The sequence below is a fragment of the Neofelis nebulosa genome, chromosome 1 (genome assembly GCF_028018385.1).
Source record: "Neofelis nebulosa isolate mNeoNeb1 chromosome 1, mNeoNeb1.pri, whole genome shotgun sequence".
In the NCBI taxonomy this organism is placed as follows: Eukaryota; Metazoa; Chordata; class Mammalia; order Carnivora; family Felidae; genus Neofelis; species Neofelis nebulosa.
In genome coordinates, this window is record NC_080782.1 from 176,929,995 (window position 1) to 176,945,980 (window position 15,986).

General features: G+C 41.7%; 1 long non-coding RNA gene across 1 annotated transcript in view; it reads left to right on the top strand.

Annotated features, from left to right (window-relative positions):
* LOC131483573 (uncharacterized) overlaps window positions 1-15,986 on the top strand; it is a 31,642-nt gene continuing 15,656 nt past the window's right edge. Inside the window, exons 1-3 of the long non-coding RNA XR_009247777.1 lie at window positions 1-153; window positions 2,802-3,141; window positions 15,766-15,874. This is a non-coding gene — a long non-coding RNA (uncharacterized LOC131483573). The remainder of the gene's footprint in view (window positions 154-2,801; window positions 3,142-15,765; window positions 15,875-15,986) is intronic.

Below are 15,986 nucleotides of genomic sequence, written 5' to 3' on the forward strand. Positions count from 1 at the left end.
GTGCCTAGCCCTCTTCATCTCTATTGATGACTCATATACCTACCTTGACCGTCAGGTCCCTTATCCCTACAGGAGGCCTATGAAAGCTGGCATCTGGTGCATGAAGGTAGGGGTTCCCATCCAATGGACAAAGTCCACAGGAACTGTTGACAGGTAATCCCCGGATGCATATGCTCACCAAACATTACCTGTAAATGAAACCAAATGAATGTCCAGAAAATAGTGCTGTTTTCAAATTTATGGAGGGGTTCAGACTAATAAATTATTTTAGGGGCACCTGGCTGGCTCCGGGGGTTAAGTGTTGGACTGCGGCTCAGGTCGTGATCTCACGGTTTCATGGGTTTTAGCTCCGCGTTGGGCTCTGTGCTGACAGCTAAGAGCCTGGAGCCTGCTTCAGGTTCCGTGTTTCCATCTCTCTCTGCCCTTCCCCTGCTCATGCCCTGTCTCTCAAAAATGAATAAACGTTAAAAAAATTATTTTAAAGTGTTACCGAATTCAGGGTAGCACTCCTCAGGAGGCATTTGCCACAGCAACAGAGCACAGCCGTGCAACTCAGTGTGCTGCTGGTAGGTGGCATCGTGGCTACCTTCTGGGTATCCAGCCACACCTGCCCCGTTGAGTGGCAGCCTCTTATAACTGTTTTGGGTTGGCCCAAGCCAGTGGTTCACAAGCCTGGCTATACATTAGAATCGCCTGGGAAGGATCTCTGATGCCCAGAAGCTCCAATAGCAACTGGATGGCAATCCCTGGAGTGTGGGGTGACTCTCACATGCAGTGGCATTGACAGTCGCTGGTACAAACCATCAGAGGACCCTCATCCCTTTGCCACAATGATTGATTCAGAGATGGGTAGTGGCCTGAGGTCCACGCCAGTCAGCGTCTGATGAAGTGAGCAGCTGGGACGAAATACGGGGAACCAGAAAGAATATAAGCAAAAATACGGAAATATGAAATGCAGTGTATACAAGAGTAAGAGGTTCAGACGCCAGAAGCACAGAGAGTACGTTATGGAAGGTGGTGGATGATGAGGTTGGAAGATGAGTCTAAGCGGTTATTATTAAAGAGTTCTAACTGGCATAGCATATGGATTTACTTTACAGGGGGAAAGAGAGCAAAAATTATTCTTAAGCCTAAAAATTACATGATCAGATTTGGTTCTTGGGAAGGTAATTTTGGTGTCACTGTGGAGTAGGGATCTAGATGGAGAGAGATGAGGGCCCATAAATTAACCAGATGGACGTGGTGTCTGGGGAAGAAATGCCCAGGACTGGGGGAGTTACAAGACATTCCAGAAACAGAGGGTTTCCATATCACTTGAGAGATGAGATCTTGGTATAGAATTCTTCTTACTTACCTTCGTCACAGTGGCCAATAATGTTTTCTAAGGAGGAGACACCGGAGGAGGGAAGGAAATTTTCCAAACTTGAAAAACAAAGCAAAACTGCAGAACAACATGAAAAATTATAACACCCTGTCAGAACATTATCAGGAGCTCAAAAAAATCACAGATTAAACGCAAGAAATTATCAAAATTTCACGGATAGGCCTTTTAAAAGTGGGTTTATTGAGGTCAACTTTATATAACATAAAATTCACCCATTTTAAATGCGCAGTTTCATGAGTTTTGAAATGTGTGTAGTCACATAACCAGCACCATAAGCAATATATGTAACGTGTCCATCACCCCTAAAAGTTCTCTGTGTCCCTTGGAAGTCAAGTCCCTTCATACGCCTCCAGCTCTTGGCAACCACTGATCAGGTTTCAATCCCTACAGCGTTGCCTTTTCCAGAATATCAGATAAATGGAAGCGTACCGTTTATAGCCTTTTGAATCTGGCTTCGTTCACTTAGCAGAGTGCTTTTGAAATGCATCCAGGTGATGGCATTTATCAAGAGCTGGTTCTTTCTTATGGCTGGGTAATATTCCATGGCGTATATATCACCATCACGTATATATCACCATCTGTTTCTCCATTCGCCAGTTGATGGACATTTGGGTTGTGTAGTGGGCTCAAGAACCTGTGAAAATTACTTCATGTGGCAAAAGATGTGATTGGGTTAAGGATCAAGAGGAGGGCTTTGTCCTGGATTATGTGGATGGGCCCTGAGGGCCAACTCCTATGTCTTCATAAGGGAGGGGCGGGGGGCGTTTAGAGGTAGACCCGTGGAGGAGAGCAACAAGAGAGAGGCAGCCACAAGCCAGGGAACACCAGAAGCTGGAAGCACCAGAAGCTGGAAGATGAAGGATTCTCTGCCAGAGCCTCCCGAGGGAGAACCGTTCTGCCTGCACCTTGACGTTGGACTTCTGGCCTGCAGATCTGTAAGAGAATAAAGTTCCGTCGTGTTAAGCAGTGAATGAGAATTCCAGCTTCCCCACATCCTCACCAACACCTAGTAACGTCAGGCGGTTTTTAATACAAGTCCAGACTTGAGGTCTAGCATATAATAAAGTCAATTTTAAATCGCCATTCTAATGGGTATATAGTAGTATCTCATTTGGTCTTAGTTCACATGTCTTTCCTGGCTAGCGATGTTGAACACGTTTGCCTCTCTTTATTTCTTTGGCGAGAGGTCTGTTCAAATCTTTTGCTCAAGTTTTACTGGATCTTATTTTGATTATTGAAAATTTATGTGCCTTTAATATACGCTATTACTGATAATAACTTATACAAATGCAACTTTATATTATTGAACCACTATATGACAAACCATGTAAAGAATAAAACGTCTTTCAGTTTATACTTTGTATTATACTATACTGAATAGACTTTTAATGAACTCTATTTTATGTCTCTTTATCAGGTATTAACATTTGGAACAATGGGGCTGAGTCAGAACTTCGTATCAGGTGCAACATCAAGTCTATTCATTTATTTTATTTTTGTTGGAGCACAGAGGGTGTTGTAGCAAAGGGAAGAAGAACACAGATGGCATGTTTTGCAATATTTGGGTATCTTTGCAATGGGCTCCTCCAAAAATCATTAATTATTTCATCTTGGAGAGCTCACCTTCCAGTTTTTCAGGATCCGGAGGCTGAAATTATTCATCTTCACTCTGAACTATTCAACTGTTTGTTTGTTCAAGTCCGTAAGATCGGCTTCTTGTTAAAACTGCCTTCTCTCGGATACATCGATGAGAAAAGGTGAGTGGGATAAATGTTCTAACACATAATGAGCATTGAATACTGTCACAGTTGTGTGCTGCGATTATAGGATTCCTAACAGGCTGCTAATTATTGACTAGACAGCATGCTGCCGTGAGTTAGCAAATATACTCGCTGCAGATCCACAGGAACCCTACATGAATGTGCATCAGGTGACCTTACTTTCTGGTCTCCCCGGGTGTGTTGTGCCATTTTTAAAGGTAGGCTATCTGAATTTGATATTGATCATATATATGGAATTTTTTGCGTAGCATTTTTTAAAAGAATTGCCCATTAAGGAGCAAACCGGTACCAAGCAGATCCACATCCATTATTTCACAGAATTTTATCTAAACTCTCAATCAGTTGAGGTCAAACTTTAGCATGTGTAAATGTCCCCTGGGGAAGGAGTTTGTGATGGCACAATCCTCAGCAGGAATCCTGATTCATTTGGTCTGGATAGGGCCTCCCCATTCTGTCCAACAACTTCTAAAGGTTTATCAAGCTTTGAGAAAACACATGCAGCCCTCAATTGTCTCGAAACGAACATTGTTAAATTTTCTGATGGGGTTTCTTCAGGGGTACAGGGATACAGGGGTGGGAATTCAAAAAATTATAGTCTAGTAACAAGCAGGGGGGAAAATACATACATCAAGAACCATGTAACAACAAAATATCTCTTCCTTCCTCCCTTCCTTCTTTCCTTTTTTCCTTCCTTCCTTCCTTCCTTCCTTCCTTCCTTCCTTCCTTCCTTCCTTCCTTCCTTCCTTCCTTCCTTCCTTCCTTCCTTCTTCTTTCTTTTTCTTTCTTTCTTTTTCTTTCTTTTCTTTCTTTTCTTTTCTTTTCTTTTCTTTTCTTTTCTTTTCTTTTCTTTTCTTTTCTTTTCTTTTTTCTTTCAAGTGCAGCAATACTGTGTACATATCAGCACTGGGTACGAATTACAAACCCTAGGGTAAGTTGGAGCCATGCTGTCCTGGAGGGAGAAGAGCCCAGTTCCTTGTCCTTAACGCCCACAAATGGCCTGTGCATGACCTTCTCAGATCCAATGGAAAGGAGCACTCGGTGGTCCCCATCCAGTCGACGTGGGTCTCTCGAGGCTGTGTTGGTTGTCTGGTACAGTGGGTCCTATCCTGGGGTTCATCGGGACTCCTCAAAGGGAGGGCAGGGCAGCACGTAGCTGCCTCTCCCTTCCCGTCCTCCATCTTGTGAAACAGGGAAATCCCCACTGATCTCAGAAGGGTTGGAAAACCCCTGGGCTGGATGCATTCAAAGGCATTTCAGTTTTACAATTCAGTATTATCTATAATGTAAAACTCAACGCAGATAACATTTTGGTTAGAGGAGACTGAGAGAAAAGGGAAAGAAATACAGTATTATTAATAAAGGCGGCAGACAGAGAGATGAAAACAAAATGATTTTGCTTCGTGATTCTGTCACCCCCTTCTGTTTGCTGTCATAGGCAGAATTCTGAGACGTTCCCCCAAATTCCTGGCCCCTGGTGTAAACACATATTTTCCTAGTTATTCAATAAAACTCCAACCGGTGTTGCTGTGAAGGGATTTTGCAGATGTAATTAATCCCAAATCAACTGACTTAAAGAGAGGGAGATCAATGGGTAGGCCCGACCTCAGGATCTGGAAGTCAGAAAGAGGGAAGTCAGAGAAATTGGAAGCGTGACTGAGAGGGGGCCGGGTCGTGTGGCATGGTGTGCAGGTTGCCTCTGACAGCCAGCAAGGAAACAGGATCCTCAGTCCTACGACGCAAGGGACTGGATTCTGTCTTGAACAATCTCCATGAACTTGGAGGCAGAGTTTCTCCTAGAGTCTCCAGACGAGAACTCAGCCTGGCTGACACCTTTATTAATGCTGCCACACCAGACCTCTGACCTACAGATCACTGTGAGCTAATCAATGGGTGTTGTTTTAAGCCACTTAAGTTAGTGGCAAGTTGTTAAGCGGCAATAGAAAACATTGCAATACACACAATGTCTCTCTTTCTGTATCTCGTAGTATAGACATCCTTGTTTTTGTCAAGAATCCTCACCGGGAAGATTAGAAGTTTTATAATTCGTTGATCCCTAAATCTGTTGCCTTTTAGGAAATTTAAAAAGCTTAAAATCCACATCATTATTTTACAACTTCATTCATGATTAGGGGTCTCAAATTTGCCTTGCTCTTAGGATGACCTTAAGCCAAATTCCTCTCTCCATTCTCTCTCTCTCTCTCTTTACGTTTATTTATTCATTTTTGAGAGAGAGAGACAGAGAGAGCACATGAGAGAGGGGAAGCGAATACCAAGCAGGACCTTGCTGATAGCCTGGAGCCCAATGCAGGGCTCAAACCCACGAACTGTGAAATCATGACTTGAGCTGAAACTCAGACACTTAACCAACTGAGCTACCCAGTGCTCCTCCTTTCTGTCTTATTTTAGCTTTCCTTCTTTCCACTAAATAGCCTTTAATAGCAAATTTATCAAAGTCTGGGGTAATTTTATTTGGCTACTCACTTGTACACAATGCATTATTTCAGCTACTGTGGAAAAGGATAAATGGCCGTGAAATGTGGAAAGTGAACTGTTGCCAATGGCCAGCAAACAACGGAGAGGAAGTGCCGCTTGCCTTTACAAGCCACGTTGTAGAAACACGTTTAAGTGGCAAGCAACATGACAGAGAATTGTGCACAAGCTGCGACTTTGATTAAAACCGGGTCAAAATGGACGCACCGGTTCTGTGACCTTGAGCAAGTTACTCAACCTTTGCTGACACTGGATTATAACTTCAATTTCTAGGGTTGTGGTGATGACATAAGATCATATATGCAGCCTATAGTAGTTGCTCGATAAATGACAGGTTATTAAAGGTTAAACATTTTATTTTTTTTATTTTTAAAAATTTTTTTGGAAGTAGGTTGAACTTTTATTTCTTAATTTAAAAATCTCATTTTAATTCTAGTTAATATACAATATTATAATAGTTTCAGGTGTACAACATAGTGATTCTACAATACCATACATCGTCTGGTGCTCATTATGGCCGCTGTACTCCTTAATCCCCCTCACCTATTTCGCCCATCCCCCCACCTACCTCTTCTCTGGTAACCATCAGTTTGTTCCCTGTAATTAAGAGTGTTTCTTGATTTGTTTTTCTCTCTCTCTTTTTTTTCTCCTTGTTCACTGTTTTGTTTCTTAAGATCCACATAGGCGTGAAATCATATTGTATTTGTCTTTCTTTAGCTGACTTATTTCACTTAGTATTATACTCTGGATCCATCCATGTTGTTGCAAATGCCGAGCTTTCGTTCTTTTTTAATGGCTGAATGATATTTCATTACATCTATCTATCTATCTATCTATCTATCTATCTACCTTCTTTATCCATTCTTCAGTTGATGGGGCTGAGCTGCTTCCATAATTTGGCTATTGTAAATAATGCTCCTATAAACGTTGAGGTGCATGTATCCCTTTGAAATAGTAGTTTTGTATTCTTTGGGCAAATACCCAATAGTGCAATTGCTGGGTTGTAGGGTGGTCTTATTTTTCCTTTTTGAGGAATCTCCACACTGTTGTCCAAGCAGCTGCACCAGTTTGCATTTCTACCAAGAGTACACAAGACTTCCTTTTTCTCCATGTCCTTCCCAGCATCGGTTGTTTCTTGTGTTGTTGATTTCAGCCATTCTGACAGGTGTGAGGTGATATCTCATTGTAGTTTTGATATGCATTTCCCTGAGGATGAGTAATGTTAAGCATCTTCATGTGTCATCTGGATATCTTCTTTGGAAAAATGTCTGTTCCTGTCTTCTGACCATTTTTAAATTGGATTATTTGTTTTTTGGGTGTTGAGTTTTATTATTTTTTTTCAATATATGAAATTTACTGTCAAATTGGTTTCCATACAACACCCAGTGCTCATCCCAAAAGGTGCCCTCCTCAATACCCATCACCCACCCTCCCCTCCCTCCCACCCCCCATCAACCCTCAGTTTGTTCTCAGTTTTTGAGTCTCTTATGCTTTGGCTCTCTCCCACTCTAACCTCTTTTTTTTTTCCCCTTCCCCTCCCCCATGGGTTTCTGTTAAGTTTCTCAGGATCCACATAAGAGTGAACACATGTGGTATCTGTCTTTCTCTGTATGGCTTATTTCACTTAGCATCACACTCTCCAGTTCCATCCACGTTGCTACAAAGGGCCGTATTTCATTCTTTCTCATTGCCACGTAGTACTCCATTGTGTATATAAACCACAATTTCTTTATCCATTCATCAGTAGGTTAAACATTTTAAAGCTGCCAGTTTATGTTGTCTGCAAGCCAGTTTGCTCGTCATCGTCACCTATGGAACTTAAAGGGTCTGCTCATTATCTCAGACCTCCTCAGTCCGAGTCCCCAGGTGCATGCATGGCCCAGGCATCTTGAATTTTTAAAAGCTGGTCAAAACAGTTTTGTCAGTGGTGCTGTCCATGGGCTAGCCCACCAGCAGCACATTTTGCGACAGGACGGAGCTCTGCTGTCAAAAGGAACTGGAAATGATGTGCTTCTGCTCATAGGAGTTTAGCTTTCTTTTTGCATTGGGGTTGTTTGAAAGCTAGTCGTGATAAAGAAACCAGGCTGTGTGGAAATATGGCTGATTCTAGGGCTGGGGCAGGGAAGGCGCAACACAAGCCTGGAGCATCTTGAATTAGCAGAAGGTAAGGAAGTGCTCCAAAACAAAACACTGGGGCCACTTAAAAGGGACACGAGCCAACCTAAAAGAGCTCTGAGTGGCCAAACCTGGGACAATTTGAGTAATAAATACTGGATTATAATCCAAGACATAAAATAAATATCCGTGAGTCCATATTGATATGAGAGAATAATCGAATAACTAAGTGAGTAGGGAGAAGAGGTAAATATACTGTACAGAAGAATTCCAAATAGTTTGTGTAGATATCTCCCCTTAAGCAGAGGGAGCTCCTTTCCCTGGGTGTGGACTGTGCTTAGTGACTACATGTAATGGGGTGTCCTGGATGGGCCCTGAACAGCAAAGGGACATTAGGAAAAATGTTGCCTCCTTGTTTGTGACAGGTATACCATAGGAAGGTAAGATATTAAAATAGGGAAACTGAGTCAGTGCAGCTTTTCTGTAAGTCTAAAAGTATTCTCAAATAAAAGTTTAAAAAAGAAAACAAAAACACCTGGTTATGGGGCACATGGGTGGCTCAGTTGGTTGAGTGTCCGACCCTTGATTTCGGCTCAGGTCATGATCTCACAGTTTATGAGATCGAGCCCTGCATCAGGGTCTGTGCTGACAGTGTGGAGCCTGCTTCAGATTCTCTCTTTCCCTCTCTCTGTCTCTCTCTCTCTCTCTCTCTGTCCCTCTTCTGGGCCCAAGTTCTTTCTGTCTCTCTCAAAGTAAATCAACAAATTTACCAAAAACAAAAAACAAAAAAGCCTGGTCATAAAAATGGATGTGTTCATTATATAAAGCCTGAGGCTATAGGACATTATAGCTGCCATGAAAAAAGTCAGGCCATGGTCAACTAAATTTAGCATCTATTAGGTGTAAAATACAGACACTTTTATTATTGTTTTATTAGAAGTTCTATCTTTTTAAAAAAAATTATTTATTTATTTTCAGAGGGAGTGAGAGCATAAGCCGGGGAGGGGCTGAGAGAGAGGGAGAGAGAGAATCGCAAACAGGCTCGGTGTAGCCTCCCTGCATGAGCTTAAGATGGGGCTCAATCTTACCTACTGTAAGATCATGACCTGAGCTGAAATCAAGAATTGGACGCTTCACCGACTGAGCCACCCAGGTACCCCATAAGTTCTACCTTTTTAAAAAACACAATGCAATTCAATGTTTATTTTTATTTTACAGAAATTGGTTAGCTTTTATCGACAAATATTTATTGACTTTTACCAATGTGCATTACGTAGTTTCTGGGCTTATCATTGTTTCTGGCCTCACTCCTTCCTCTTGGATTTCTTTTTCTTCCTGTGAGGTATTTTATTTACTTTCATTCATTGAAGATGCAGGGGGAGTGTTATGGACTGAGGGTTTGTGTACACCCAGAATTCATATGTTGAAGCCCTAACTCCCAATGTCATACTCATAGGAGGAGGGGCCTGTGAGAGATGATTACAATTATCTGAGGTCTTGAGGATAGAGTCCTCATGATGGGATTAGTGCCCTTATAAGAAGACACCAGGGGGGCACCTGGGTGGCTCAGTCAGTTAGGCTTCCAATTCTTGATTTTGGCTCAAGTCATGATCTCACCATTGGTGAAATTGAGCTCCATGTCGATCTCACAAGGGAAAGCTGCATGGAGCCTGCTTGGGATACTCTCTCTCTCTCTCTCTGTGTCTCTCTCTCCCTCTCTCTCTCCCTCTCTCTCTTCCCCTCCCCTACTTGCACTTATGCATGCATATATGCACACACATTCTTTCTCTCTCAAAATAAATAAACTTAAGAAAAACAAAACAAAACAGAAGAGACCAGGGAATGTCCTTTCTCTTTCTGCCATCATGTGAGACTATGGCAGGAAGAGAGCCATCTGCAAGTCAAAAAGAGGGTATTCATCAGGACCTGAATCAGCTGGCATATTAGGTTTTTTTTTTTTTTAACATTTATTTATTATTGAGAGACAGAGAGAGACAGACCATTAGCAGGGGAGGGGCAGAGAGAGAGAGGGAGACACAAAATTTGAAGCAGGTTCCAGGCTCTGAGCTGTCAGCACAGAGCCCAATGCGAGGCTCAAACCCACAAACCGAGAGATCATGGCCTGAGCCTTAGTCAGACACTTAACCAACTGAGCCACCCAGGCGTCCCCCTTTTTTTAATTAAAAAAAATTTTTAAGTAATTTCTATACCCAATGTAGGGCTCAAAATTATGACCCCAAGATCAAAAGTCACATACCCTTGTGATTGAGCCATCCAGGCACCCCTCAGCTGGCATGTTGATCTTGTGAAAACTGAGAAATGAATGTTCTGTTTAAACCACTCAGTCTAAAGTATTTTGTTATAGTAGACAAAAGAGATTTAGAGTAGTAAACTTTCTGAGTTATTGTACATCTGGGGGAAAAGATTTTTGCCCATCCCCTCCCCATGCCCATATCAGCACTTGCACCACTGTTGATGATAGTTTATCTGGGTATAGAATTATATATGACAATTATTTCCCTTTATCATTTAAGAAGTATTACCTCATCATTGTCTCCTGGCATCCAGTCTTCTTGGTGAAAAGTCCACTTTAATTTTAATTGTTTTTACTTTGTAAGTAATCTGTCTTTTCTTAATGATAGCTTTTATTATTCTTTTTTTTAAGTTTATTCATTTATTTTGAGAGAGAGAGCAAATATAAGTGGGGGAGGGGCAGAGATAAAGAGAGAGCAAGAGAATCCCAAGCAGGCTCCACACTGTCAGCTCAGAACCTGACAAGGGACTCCATCTCACAAACTGTGAGATCATGACCTGAGCTGAAATCGAGTTGGACACTTAACTGACTGAGCCACCCAGGTCCCCTTATGATTCTTATCTTTGATGATATATCATTGTGTTATATTTTAAATTTATTTAATTTATTACTTTTTTATTATAAGTGTACTTTTTAATCCCCATCCCCTATTTCACCCAACCCCCCCCCCCCCCCACCTACCTCCCCTCTGGTAACCATCAGTTTGTTCTCTATAGTTAAGAGTCTGTTTCTTGATTTCTCTCTCTCTCTCCCTCTTTTTTTCCTTTGCTCATTTGTTTTGTTTCTTAAATTCCATATATGAGTGAAATCATATGGCATTTGTCTTTCTCTGACTGAATAATTTTGCATAACATAATACTCTCTAGCTCCATCCACGTCATTGCAAATGGCAAGATTTCATTCTTTTTTATGGCTAAATAATATTCTATTGTGTATGTATATCACATCTGCTTTATCCACTCATCTATTGATAGACACTTGGATGATTCCATAGTTTGACTTTTATAAATAATGCTGCAATAAACATAGGGATGCATGTATCCCTTTGAATTAGTGTTTTTGTATTTTTTGGGTAAATATCCAATAGTACGATTACTGGATTGTGGGGTAGTTCTGTTTTTAACTTTTTGAGGAATCTCATACTGTTTTCCACAGTGGCTGCACTAGTTTGCATTCCCAACAATAGTACAAGAGGGTTCCTTTCTCTCCACATCTTCTCCAATGCTTGTTTCTTGTGTTTTTTTTTTTTTTTTAATTTTAACCATCCTGACAACTGTGATGTAATATCTCATTGTAGTTTTGATTTACGTTTCCCTGATGAGTGATGTTGAGCATCTTTTCATGTGTCTGTTGGCCATCTGGATGTTTTCTTCAGAGAAATGTCTATTTATGTCTTCTGCCCATTTTAATTCTATTATTTGGCTTTTGGGTATTAAGTTGTACCAGTTCTTTATATATTTTGGGTACTAACCCTTTGTTGGATATGTCATTTGCAGGTATCTTCTCCCATTCACTAGGTTGCCTTTTAGTTCTGTTGATTATTTCCTTTGCTGAGCAGAATCTTTTTATTTTGATGTAGTCCCAATAGTTTATTTTTGCTTTTATTTCCCTTAGCCTCAGGAGACATAACTAGAAAAATGTTGCTGTGGCCGATGTCAGAGAAATTACTGCCTGTGCTCTCTTCATGGATTTTTATGGTTTCGGGTTTCACAGTTAGGTCTTAAATCCATTTTGAGTTTATTTTTGTGTATGGTGAAAGAAAGTGGCCCAGTTTCACGTTACAATATTTTAAAATGTGGATTCACGTCGCTTGGAGTTAAGTCACAGTAAGCAGGCTTCACAATAGACCAACCACATCTTAAGATCTGTCAATGATCTTGGTATCTGTGGTGATTATTCTCCATTTGACACTTTTCATCTTCATCCATTCTCTTCTTCTCTGTCCTGCTTGGAAAAAAAAAACAAAACAAAACACTGTTGGGCTGCTTTTTTTTTTTTTTTTTAATTTTTTTTAACGTTTATTTATTTTTGAGACAGAGAGAGACAGAGCATGAACGGGGGAGGGGCAGAGAGAGAGGGAGACACAGAATCGGAAGCAGGCTCCAGGCTCTGAGCCATCAGCCCAGAGCCCGACGTGGGGCTCGAACTTGCGGGCCGCGAGATCGCGACCTGAGCCGAAGTCAGACACTTAACCGACTGAGCCACCCAGGCGCCCCTCTTGGGCTGCTTTGAGGGCTGACCTCCAGTTGGTTTGGCCAGTGGGAGGCTTCATCAGAAGACTGATGGGCCAGAAAAGTGGGAAATGGAGGTTAGAGCTTCCTTTTCCCTTCCTGCTTCAGGGAAGCATGTCTGGTAGTATCTGCGTCCCCACCCATGACTATAGCTCTTCCTCCCAAACCCACCCCCCACTGGGCACAGACACTACCTCTCTCCCTGCACCAGCAGTGTGGTTCTAACAGCTTCCCATCGTTGCCCTTCTCTAGGCCTCATTGTCACGAGATCACCCCACCCCAGCATCTTTGTAGAATTTGGAGGGGCTGGCAGCAAAGATTTTCTCCAGCACCACTCCCTCACAGCTGTAGAAATGTAAGATATAATTTCATTCATTCATTCATTCGCTCACTCATCCACACGTAAGCATTGTGCTGGGCACTGCTACAGACCCAATGACAGACATAAAACATGTCTCACAGGCCCCATACATATGTCATCATCTGTCTCTCCACCTCATCTCTCCCTTCCTCCTAGCCGGCATCCTGCTAACATCATGGTGTCTGTTGTCTTCTTATAGTGACGCTCCTTACGTTACTTAACTGGTGCTTCCTTACCTGGCACTTCTTACCTTAGTGCTCCTCCTCCTCCTTCATCTCTTCAATTCTTATTTAGCCTCCAAAATCCATCCACGTGACAGTTCTTCCAGGAAGCCTTCACCAAGTCTCTGGTCTTCTTCACATTTCTCTGTTTCAGGATTATTCTCAGAGTACTTGGTATAAAATATACCAGATACTGTGCTAAGCCTTTACATGCATTGTTTCCTGGATCCTCAAAACAGCCGTATGAGGGTGATACTATTATACCCCCATGTCACAGATTAGGAAAGTAAACCTCAGCTTGTTTAAATGCCAAATCCAAGTTCACACAGCCAGTAAGTAGTGGAGCTGGGATCCTAACCCACGCAGTATGACTTCAAAGACCATCATGTAAAACCCCTTCACATTTAGCAAACACTAACAATCTGTTATAATTCTTGGGGTTTTTTTCTACTTGTTTCCACCACTCAATGACAATCTAAGGACATTATTTTACTCACCCATGCTCTTCTGGTGACTACCACAATGTCAGGGAAAGAATGAAATCATTCTCAATCTCAAAACCTACAGAAAGACCAACTCCATATTCCCTAATGCTTATACTTGCTTTGGAGAAATTTGCAATGTGGTGAGGGCTGGGAGCGGCTTACATTCCAGAATCGACTTTAAAAAAAATGATTCTTAATCACTGCTAAAATATGCTCAAAGAGCTTTTGGGTTTTCTGTCAAGAGATTTTCTTTCCTGTGGATTTTTGCAGCAACGTTAAGATTGTACATGAAATGATGTAAGAAATGACAGGTGCTTGTGCCGCTAATTTTGTGTTTTTTTTATCCCCAGAACCAGACCTTGAACATTTAAATAACCCAGTAGCATGTAATGGAATAGTAACCATGGTAATGGAGTGGGGGATGGGAAGGTGGAGCTTTGGGCTTCTGGGCATCTTCATGAGTTCTGTCTCACCCATAAAAGCGACTCTGGTACATTGGGTCCACATGGGTCTTTCAGGGTAGCCTCCCGTTTCTCAGTCAAGAGCAAGACGTGCTTATGTAGAAACACTTACTATAATATATGGAGGCTCTCTGGATTACTCCAATTCTTTGCAGGGCATGAGTTTTAGTGTCATATAGATCTGCATTGAATTTCGGTCCTACAATTTACTAAAGTGACTTTGAACAAGTTATTTAACCTCTGTGATACAGTTTCCTCATCTGTAACCTAGAGATACTCCCTAAATCTATGACTATCAACTTTCTTATATGCATTAATATGACCACACCAGCCATTAGAAAAGAATGAAATACTTCTGGAACATTTACTAGGGCTCTCCTGCCTGCCTCAAGCCCTCTGTGCTTTCCCGTCACCCAGCTGTCTTGGTTTCTCCCATAAGACCTCCCTTCTTCAGATGTCCTCATGATCCAGTAAATAAGGGGTTAATGCCCAGTGCAGTATGGGCTTCCAGATCCTGTTCCAGGTGTGTAGGGGCCTTCCCACATTTGTTCTGATTCACAGGTGACTGTGTAAATATTTTGACTATCATCCTACCTTCAAGGGATTGTTGAGTAGATAAAATGTATCATTTATAAAGCTCTTTGCACAGTTCTTAACACTTAGTAAATACACAGCGTATGATATTTGTAGTGAAGATTTATTTTCTCTTCTGGCCTCACATTTATTACCTCTTCTCTGGACACAGACCGTATTTTCATGTTTTCCATGCATAACCCCCCTGGATGTGGGATGGCAGTAGCATACGAACATGCCTGGCCAATCAAAACATTTCATCTCTCCTACCCACGATGGTTGGTATAAGAATGGGGACATGACCCAAAGTGGATTCAATGCCGTGCTTAGCTTAGAGCAACACATGAGGAAGAATTTGGAGTGGTTGCCAAGTATCCCCTAAAACCCCTTCCAACTCTAAGAATTTATGTTATAAAACACCCAGTTGATGCTGATAAGAGTCATAGTCGACATTAAGAAGTGAAAGACTGCAATCTGAGTATTATGAGTACCTGCATCCAGCAATGCCTGTGTGAAATTCTGAATTTTTCAGGAAGATTAATAAATTTCCTATCCCCCCTTTTTTGTTTAAATAAATTTAAGTGGGTATTTTGATGCTCACTGAAAGAGTCCTATAGCAGTGGCTTAATACTATGATTGTTTGGCAAACATATAGTAATACCTGCCCTGTGCCATTATTCTGGTTTCTGTTTTCATCCTCTGTGAGACTCGGTTCCCTTCAGCCACCCATCACATCTAGCATCTGGCCTCCTGGAGGATGAAGACATCGGTGCCTGTTTGCCACTGACACTTTGCTTCCTTTTAAGACTCCCAAAGAAAGATCTTTCTGCCCTACATTTTGTTACTTATCCAAGCTCTATCAATGAACTAATGATGTGCTCTTCATTGAGGCTGTGAAATCTCCTAAAGCAAAGGCCACGTTTTATAAATATTTATTGCTCCCTGTAAGCAATGTGTTTCCCCAATGCGAGTGAGTGATAGATGCTGGCCAACCCTCTTTAAAGTCAAATAAAATGGAGAAATATCCATTGTTTGTGATCAAGTAAGACTGTCACTACACTGATTTGCCCAGTTGACTAGTGACTTCTGGGCACTTAAAGTCTGATGCCCTAAGAGTCATTGGAACCCTTGTATCGACCTCTGATTCAGTAATAAATCTGGCCAAACTCACTGGTCTCTGAAATGTCTCTTTCCCTTGCTTTTGGCCTTGTTAGTAACTAAATCAGGTCAAGTTTGTGGCTTTCCAATCAGTTCTGCCATGGCCCGAACAACCCAAACCAACTGACTGTGGGAACTGTACTTATTATGTGACTAAATGGAAAATTATTATGTGCTCACTTTTTTTTCAGGTCACACCCTCTACCCATTGGGCATTTGAGCACAGAGTTACAATGCAGATTCTCTTGGCAAGCCTCCAAATGAGCTTTCTGGAACTTCTCTTTCCAACCATTCATACAGGTAAGGCCTGCCCTCTCGGCACATCCAGAGGGGAAATTTTAAGAAATGTCCCTGCTGAATCCTTTCTGGAAAAAATGAAGTTGCACAATTCTTTCAGAAAGTAGTTCCCTGG